Raw genomic sequence first — 8,205 nt, 5'->3', positions numbered from 1 at the left:
CTTGGAAACCCTATATAGGGTTGCTATGAGTCAGAACCTACTAAACAGCACTTAACACAACAATAACATGCTCAAGAGCAAGTTTCAGACTCTCTTCTGACATTCACTTTTGTCTTTTCTATTATATCCTGTCTTCTTAATACTTATGCTTTCTTTATGTCCTTGACATCATCCCACAATTATTATTCTTCTGTCATTAGTATCTAATGCATCAAATCTTTTCTTAAGATGGTCTCTTTAGGCGCGGGGATATACTCAAGGTCTTATTTTGGTTCTTGTAGAAACTTTATTCATTTGCAAGTTTCGGCTTCAGCCTGAATTTGCATATGAGCATAGATGGTCTTTTACACAGTCAGCCCCCTTGTTTTGGTTAATGATAATGAGCTTCTCCATCATTTCTTGCCACAAATGTAGTCAATTTGATTCCTGTATATTCTGTCTGGTAAGATCCATGGGTATAGTCACATTTTATGTTGTTTTAAAATGGTATTTGCCATGAATAAATCATCCAAGTTGCAAAATTCTGTGATGCAATCCCCAGCATCATTTTTATCACCAAAGCCATATTTTCAACTATTGATCCTTCCTCTTTGTTTCCAACTTTTGCATGCTAATCACCAGCAACTATCAATGCATCTTGATTGCATGTTTGATCAATTTCAGACAGAACAAGTTGGTAAAATTCTTTAATTTCATCATCATGGGTTTTAATGGTTGCTGTGTAAATTTGAATAATAGTAATATTAACTAGACTTGTTTGTAGGTATATGGATACTATCCTATTACAGACAGCATTGTAGTTCAAGATATATCATGAAATGCCCTTTTGATGATGAATGTGATACCATTCCTCTTTTATTTGTCATTCCCAGCATAGTAAATCATATTCAAAATGGTCAATACCCATCCACTTCAGCTCACTAGTGCATAGGACATCAATCTTTATGAGCTCCATTTCCTTTTTCACAACTTCCAATGTTCCTAGACTCATACTTCACACATTCTATATTCCAAATATTAATGGATATTTGCATATTCTCCTCATTTTGATTTGTGTCCCATCAGCAAATGAAGGTCCCCAAACCTTATATCCATCTATATCATTAAAGTCAACTCTACTTTGAGGAGGCATCTCCTCCCCAGTTGTATTTTGAGTGTCTTCCAACCTGAGGTGCTCATCTTCCAGCATTATAGCTGACAATGTTTCATTGCTGTTCATAAAGTTTTCAGTGGCTAACTATTCAGAAGTGGTCCATCTCTCCTTCTTCATAGTGTATTAATCTGGAAATCTATGCACTATGGGTGGCCCTGCTGGTATTTCAAGTACCAGTGGTATAGCTTCCAGCATCACAACAACACACAAGCCACCATAGTGATCCTATGATGAGTGGTCTGACAGATGAGTGGTTGTGAATTTCATACAAATAGACTCATATGCAACAAAAATACAAACAACTCAATCATAAAATGGGCAAAGTACGTGAACAGATATTTCATTAAAGAGGATTTTCAAATGACAACAAAACACATGAAATGATTTTCAGTGTAATTAGCCATTAGTGAAATGCATCTCAAAATGCAATGCAATTTCACTGCTATAGGATGGCAAAAAAAAAATTTTTTTAAGCAGAAAATAACAAATGTTGGTGAAGATGTCGAAAACTTGGAACCCAGCCATTGCTGGTGGTAATGAACAATGGTAGTGTGAAAAACTTTGCAGTGGTTACTCAAAAAACTGAAAACAGAACTACCATGTGACCCAGCAATTTCACTCCTAGGTTTATACTCATAGACTTAAAAGCAGAGACTCAGAGACTTATACAGCAATCTTTACTGCAGCACTAATCATAATAGCCTGAAAGTGGAAACTAGTTAAATGCCCATCACCAGATAAATAAACAAAATGTGATACAGACATATAATGGAATACAACTCACCCAGTAGAAGAAATGAAGTCTTGATACATGCTACAATATTAATAGAGCTGGAAGACATTATGCTGAGTGAAATAAATCACAAACAGTGCAAACATTGTATAATCTCACTTATATTTAAAAAAAAAAAACAAGGCATATATAGAGACCAAAATTTATTAGTGGTTGCCAGGGACGGGCGGCAAGAGAAAATAACAATAATAAAAAAATATATACTGAGAGTTGGGTTGCAAAAAGAGGAGAGTGATTGACTTTGCAGTCCAGGAGCAGAGGTCCCTGGAACCATCAAGGGAGAAGAGTGGAATGTGAGACCCTACCCAGAGAAGCAGTGACACCAGAGATGAAGGCAGAGACGATGACGTGGAGAAATGGAGCGGCTGGGGACTTTAGACCCAGAGAGGGAGAGGGGCTGTGTGCTGCCGACCAGGGGGCAGGCTTGCAGAGTATACCTTTGGTTGGTTGATGATGCATGGAGGGGATTGTAACCATAGCAATGAAACAATATATGATAGAATGAATGTAAAGCTAATGTTCTCCCATGTAAACTATTACATAATTCACAATAAAACACTGAAAAAAAAAAAAAAAAGAGTAGGGTTGCACAGCCAATTTTTGTAATTGCTGTCAATGTATTGTTTACCTGTAAATAGTTGAATTGGCAAAAGAGATACATATACGCAGACACACACACACAAAAGAGAGGCTTTTGAGGTTGCTTATGTATAATTAAAAACCTCATGGGACTTGATTCCTTGGATTGGAGGTTTGGGTTTTGGTTTCATGGAACATCCCAATTAATTAGCTTAATAACATGTTTAGTTTCTACCTCCTACTTGGTGCATTTTGACTGGGGTCTTACAAGTTTGCAACCATACATCCAAGACACAAAAATTGGTCTCTACCAGGAACAACTGAGATAAAAGAAATGTAAGGAATAGAGGTGGGGTTTGGAATGTGTGAGTGATTGCTTCCATGAACATTGTCTTTCTTGCTATGAGAGCAGAACTGGGTGGTGCCCAGCTACCATTATTGAACATTCCATCAACAATTCCATAGAAGAGTCCTAATAAAACGGGGGAAAGGCAGAACAGAATTTCACATTCTTAAGAACTATAGACTTCTTGGTGTGGTGCTGTAGGATAATGCTCTAGATTGCAAGGTTGGTTTGAACCACAAGGTCAGCAGTTCAAACCCTCCAGCCACTCCTCAGAAGCCCTGTACTGGGCCACGATGAGTCAGAACCCATTCAAAAGCACTTAACAACAACACAACAACAGAGACTTCCTGGAGCCATGAAGACTGAGTGAACCCCTGAAAGTATTGTCCTGAGATAATCTTGAAAGCTTAAACTAAAAATATTCCCTTTAGTCTTCTTAAAACCAAATAATACTTGAGCTTAGCTGGTATTATTTTGTATGTGTGTGTCTTTTACATAAGTAAAATTATACAATGTTTGTCCTTTTGTGATTTATTTCACTGAGCATAATGTCTTCCAGCTCTATTAAAATAAAAATATATGCCTTTCGTTGTGGAACAATATACACTTGTCTGTGGATATTCATCAACTACATGTTCAAATTTCTGATATAAGTAATTCTCAAGTTGAGGACTGAGTGGCTACTAATTTGCTACCTCGACCAGAGATTAAGTTCTCCTGTGAACTTGGTTGAACCTCAGCATAGTGATCCTGCTTGGTTGTCTTAAAGCAGGTGGTAGACTGGCAACATCTTGCATGTGGAGTCCCCAGCTGGTCTCCTTCCTCCCTGCCTTCTTCGGATGGTGGCTGTTTGGCCAGAGACGGGCAAGGATCACATGGAACCTCGGCAACCTGAGACAGAGCCATTGCCATGCTGCAATGAGTTTCGATGACGGGTAAGACTGAGGAATTCACACTGACCGCCTAAGACAGGCAGCATCCCTTAAACAAATAATAAATAAGAGGGAATCTGATGCAGACCATGCAGACCCAGTCAGGAGTTCAAGTCCCTGTGGGCCCAAGCGTTGCTGACCATCCAAACCATAGGCTCTGAGGGTCAGACTTTAGCCACCTAGCAGACATAGCAAAATGTCCCTTATCTGATTATTCAGTTATGCTGGTTAGTAATTCCATACATGAGCCCTGGATACCCACAGATAAGTGTAAAAACCTTCCCTAAAAGCCGAGACTGTAAATTCCAAAATGGCAAAGTTTTCCCCCCCAAAATAGTTAAAGAGGATATAGAGAAACTCTGTTAACTGATGGTATGTGGAGGGGATTGTAATCAATGTAATGAAACAAGGTATATGAATGTTTGAATGTGAAACCGATGATGTGCCCTGAAAACTTTCACTCAATCTACAATAAAAACCTTAAAAAAAAAAAAAATTATATATATATGCCTTTCAATTATGGTGTTGGCAAAGAATATTAAATATACCATGGACTGTCTAAGAAATTAACAAACCTGTGTTAAAAGTACAGCCTGAATACTCCTTAGAAGTAAGGATGGAGAGACCGCATCTCATATACTTTGGCCCTGCTAGTAGGAGGAACCAATGCCTAGAGAAGGACATCATGTTTGGTTAAGTGGGTCAGCCCAAAATAGGAAGTCCTTCAGTGAGAGGGAATGGCACTGTGACAGCAGCAATGGAGTCAAACATAGCAATGATTATGAGGATGGTGTAGGACTAGGAAGTGTTTCAATCTGTTGTACACAGAATCACTATGAGTTGGAACCAACTCAGGAGCACATAACAACAACAATACAAAAAATACCTGCCTTGAGCATTATGCTCTTTTGAGAACTATCTATATGGGATCAAACTGACAACAGCAACTTAAAATATTTCATATGGATAATTGGTACTTTTTAATTCTTTCTGTACATTTATATAACAGAAGGCAACTCTCAGTGATTAAATTTTACCATTTCTCAGTGAACAAGAAATAATCCAAAATAGAAAAGAGCTTGATGACAGTAGCGTCCCAGAGTCTAAAAAGGGAATTTAAAGAAAAAAGGGATGTTCAGTGGAGTCAAATACTTCAAAGAAGTCAAAGAGGAGTTGAATTAACAACAACAACAAAAAAAAAATCATGAGAGTAGACAGGACGATTAGAACAAAAATGGAAAGATATTACTAATAGTTGGATATGGTTGATGGATATATGAACGCAGTCAAAAAATCAAATGACAAATTACATTAGGCAAATTTGCTGCATACAACCTCGTTTAAGTGTTCAAGAACTAAGATGTCAGTTTGAATATTAAGGTGCACTTGACCCAAACCATGATATTTTCAATAGCCTCATATGTATGTGAAAGTTGGATAACAGAGACCCAGAGAAGAACTCGTGTATTTAAGTTACAAAGCTGGAGAAGTATATTTACAGTACCATGGACTGCCAGAAGAACAAACAAATCTATCTTGAAAGAAGTACAACCAGAATATTCTTTGAAAGTCAGGATGGCGAGACTTTGTCTCTCATACTTTGGGTATGTTATCAGTAGGAGCAGTCCCTAGAGAAGGACACCATGCTTGGTAAAGTGAAAGCTCACCAAAAAAAAAAAAAAAAAAAAAAAGAAGATCCCCAATGAGATGGATGGGCACCGTGACAGCAGCAATGGAGTCAAGCCTAACGGTTGTGAGGATGGCACAGGATCAGGCAATGTTTCGTTCTGTTGTGCATAAAGTCACTATGAATTGGAACCACTATGAATTGGATAGCACCTAACAACAACAACATTCAAACTACTTTTATTTTTCTTGAAATTTTCCATAATACCAAATTTTATAGTATTAAATGTAGCCATTTTAAAGTTTAGTAACCTTTGAAAATAGTTTCAGTAGAAAAGTTGCTTTGGAACCAAGATTATAAGGGGTAGGTAATGAGGAAGAATATATTCTTTTGCAAAAAGGTTTGCAGTAAAAGTCAAAAAAGAGTCTAATTACTTGATTGGGTAAAAGAAAGGAATGAAGGGAAGATGCAATGGAGGTTTAAAATATGCACCTAAATAGTAAGTAAGCATAAACATCTTTGTAAACAGAGAAAAAGGAACTAACTGATGCTGTTCAGCTATAGAGATCAGACTGATGGGCAGAACACATGACAGAGAAGCATACCTAAATCACAATTGTGAAACTTCATCCTGCTCAGCCCTCAAAACACCCTTGCTGTCTAAAAGTCCCTGAGGCTCCCCCTTCCTCTATTTCCCTAATGTAAAGATACCATATTAACTGAATGCTTACACTGGGGCTACCTTATATAAAAAGACACAATAATTAAACAAAAATTTCATAAAAACCTTTTAAATGTAGGCAAGTCTTCCTGTCAGAGCATCACCTATCCAAGAAAAAAGAGGGATAATTAGTCACGATGAGGCTTACAGCAAGAAGACTTTAACATGAACTTCAATAAGATCTCTGAATTGGGTTTTACAGTCTCCCTTCACATTGCCTTCATGATGTTATAAACTAAGCACAAACTTATCTAAAGTCAGAAAGTGCCGTGACTCGTTAAAGTAGGTAGTCTATTCATCACTGTACTCTTTCTAAATCTAAGAGTTGTAAGGTATACTGCCACACCACATGGGCAGCAGTGAACTAGAGTCATGTAGTACCGTGAGACCTTGTTAGGAACTGAATTGTAACAGAAAAAACACATGTAAAAATCTTAACCCCCAGTACCTGTTAATGTGCTCTTGTTTGGAAATAGGATCTTTGAAGATGTTATCAGTTACATGCTGAAGTAAGGTGGGTCCTGATCCCATCTAAGTGATGTCCTTATTAAACAGAATAAAGGCGCTGAAAGACCGTCAGAGGAAGGACAGCCATGTGAGGATGCAGCTTCAAGCCAAGGAATGCCAAGAACCCTTGGGGCTATGAGGAACTAGAAGAGACAGGAAGCATTCTGGCAGAGATAATGCATGATCTGGCCAGCACACTGAATTTAGACTCCTATACTCCCAAACTATGAGACATACGTTTCTTTTGTTTAAAACCACTCAGTCTGTCAAGTACTATCTGTCTTACCTCAGAAAAAATTGCTTAACTGCTGTGTACCTCTGTTTTTATGTCTGATAATAAGATATAAATATCTACTTCAAAGGATAAATACGAGCATTCAACGATGAGTTAATATTTGCTACGTGCTTAGAAAAGGGCATATCTCTATTCTTGCTGTTGTTGTTAAGTACAGTCGAATCAATTCACACTCATAGTGACCCTGAATAGACTTTCTGAGGAGCAGCTTGTGGGTTTGAACTGCCGACCTTACAGTTAGCAGTCCAGTAATTATCCCACAACTCCACATCTCTATTATTGTTGTTGTTAAGTGCCATCGAGTCAGTTCTGACTCATAGCAACCCTGTACAGGGTTTCCAAGGAGCAGCTGATAGGTTTGAACTGCTCACCTTGTGGTTCGCAGTCCAGTGCTGGTACTACAGCACCACATCAAGAATTCAGTATGTATTATACGATTCAATTAATATTCATGCTTATATAATGTTATATACTTATTCATAAAGAAACTTTTAAATGTCTCATAGGTATTGAAAGGCACTCTCCTTTAACATTATAAAATTTAAATATAAAATTTCCTATTAAGTTATAAAAACCAGAGACAACGGCATCTGCAAAAAGACCAACCACAGCAAATTCAACCATTGGTACTATACCTTACTTGTTACTTAGTGCAGAACCAGTGCCAGTTATTGAAATTCAGTACAGAGTTCTCTCCTTTGTCAATTCCCAAAACTTTATGCATTTCTTCAAAAAAGGAAATGATCAGCCAGGTTCTTTCTTCCTGTTTTCCCATTCCATTATACACTAAGCATTATCAGGTACTGTACCAACGCCTTCAGTTATCATATAATAAGGTAATACTTTAGGTCATGAAACTAATTTAATACATTCTTGCATGGTTAACATTGTGTCCTAAAACCTTTAATTTCTGAAGCCATAGTGTGAGAAGGAAAAGAGAAGTTAGTTAACACAAAGAGGAATCCGATTCACTATTGGCAATTAGGAAGTAGTGATGACTATGATTTTCTTTAAGAAATAAAAGCAAAGACATACTCTAAGACAGCATTACAATGCTCCTATCATGATCCAGAAATCATCTAAGATAATAATAATAGCTAATATTTACTAGGGCTTACAACATGAGATATGTGATATGAGATATCCCTTTTAATAAGTGGGGAAACCATAGGATCACATAGCATTTGGAGGCCTTCTTGGGGATTGGATTGTGTCTTTCCCAATTGGTTTATAATTGCTCCCAAAGTCATAT

Source organism: Chrysochloris asiatica, unplaced genomic scaffold (assembly GCF_000296735.1).
Source record: "Chrysochloris asiatica unplaced genomic scaffold, ChrAsi1.0 scaffold00030, whole genome shotgun sequence".
Classification (NCBI taxonomy): Eukaryota; Metazoa; Chordata; class Mammalia; order Afrosoricida; family Chrysochloridae; genus Chrysochloris; species Chrysochloris asiatica.
Note: the sequence above shows the minus strand (reverse complement) of the source record.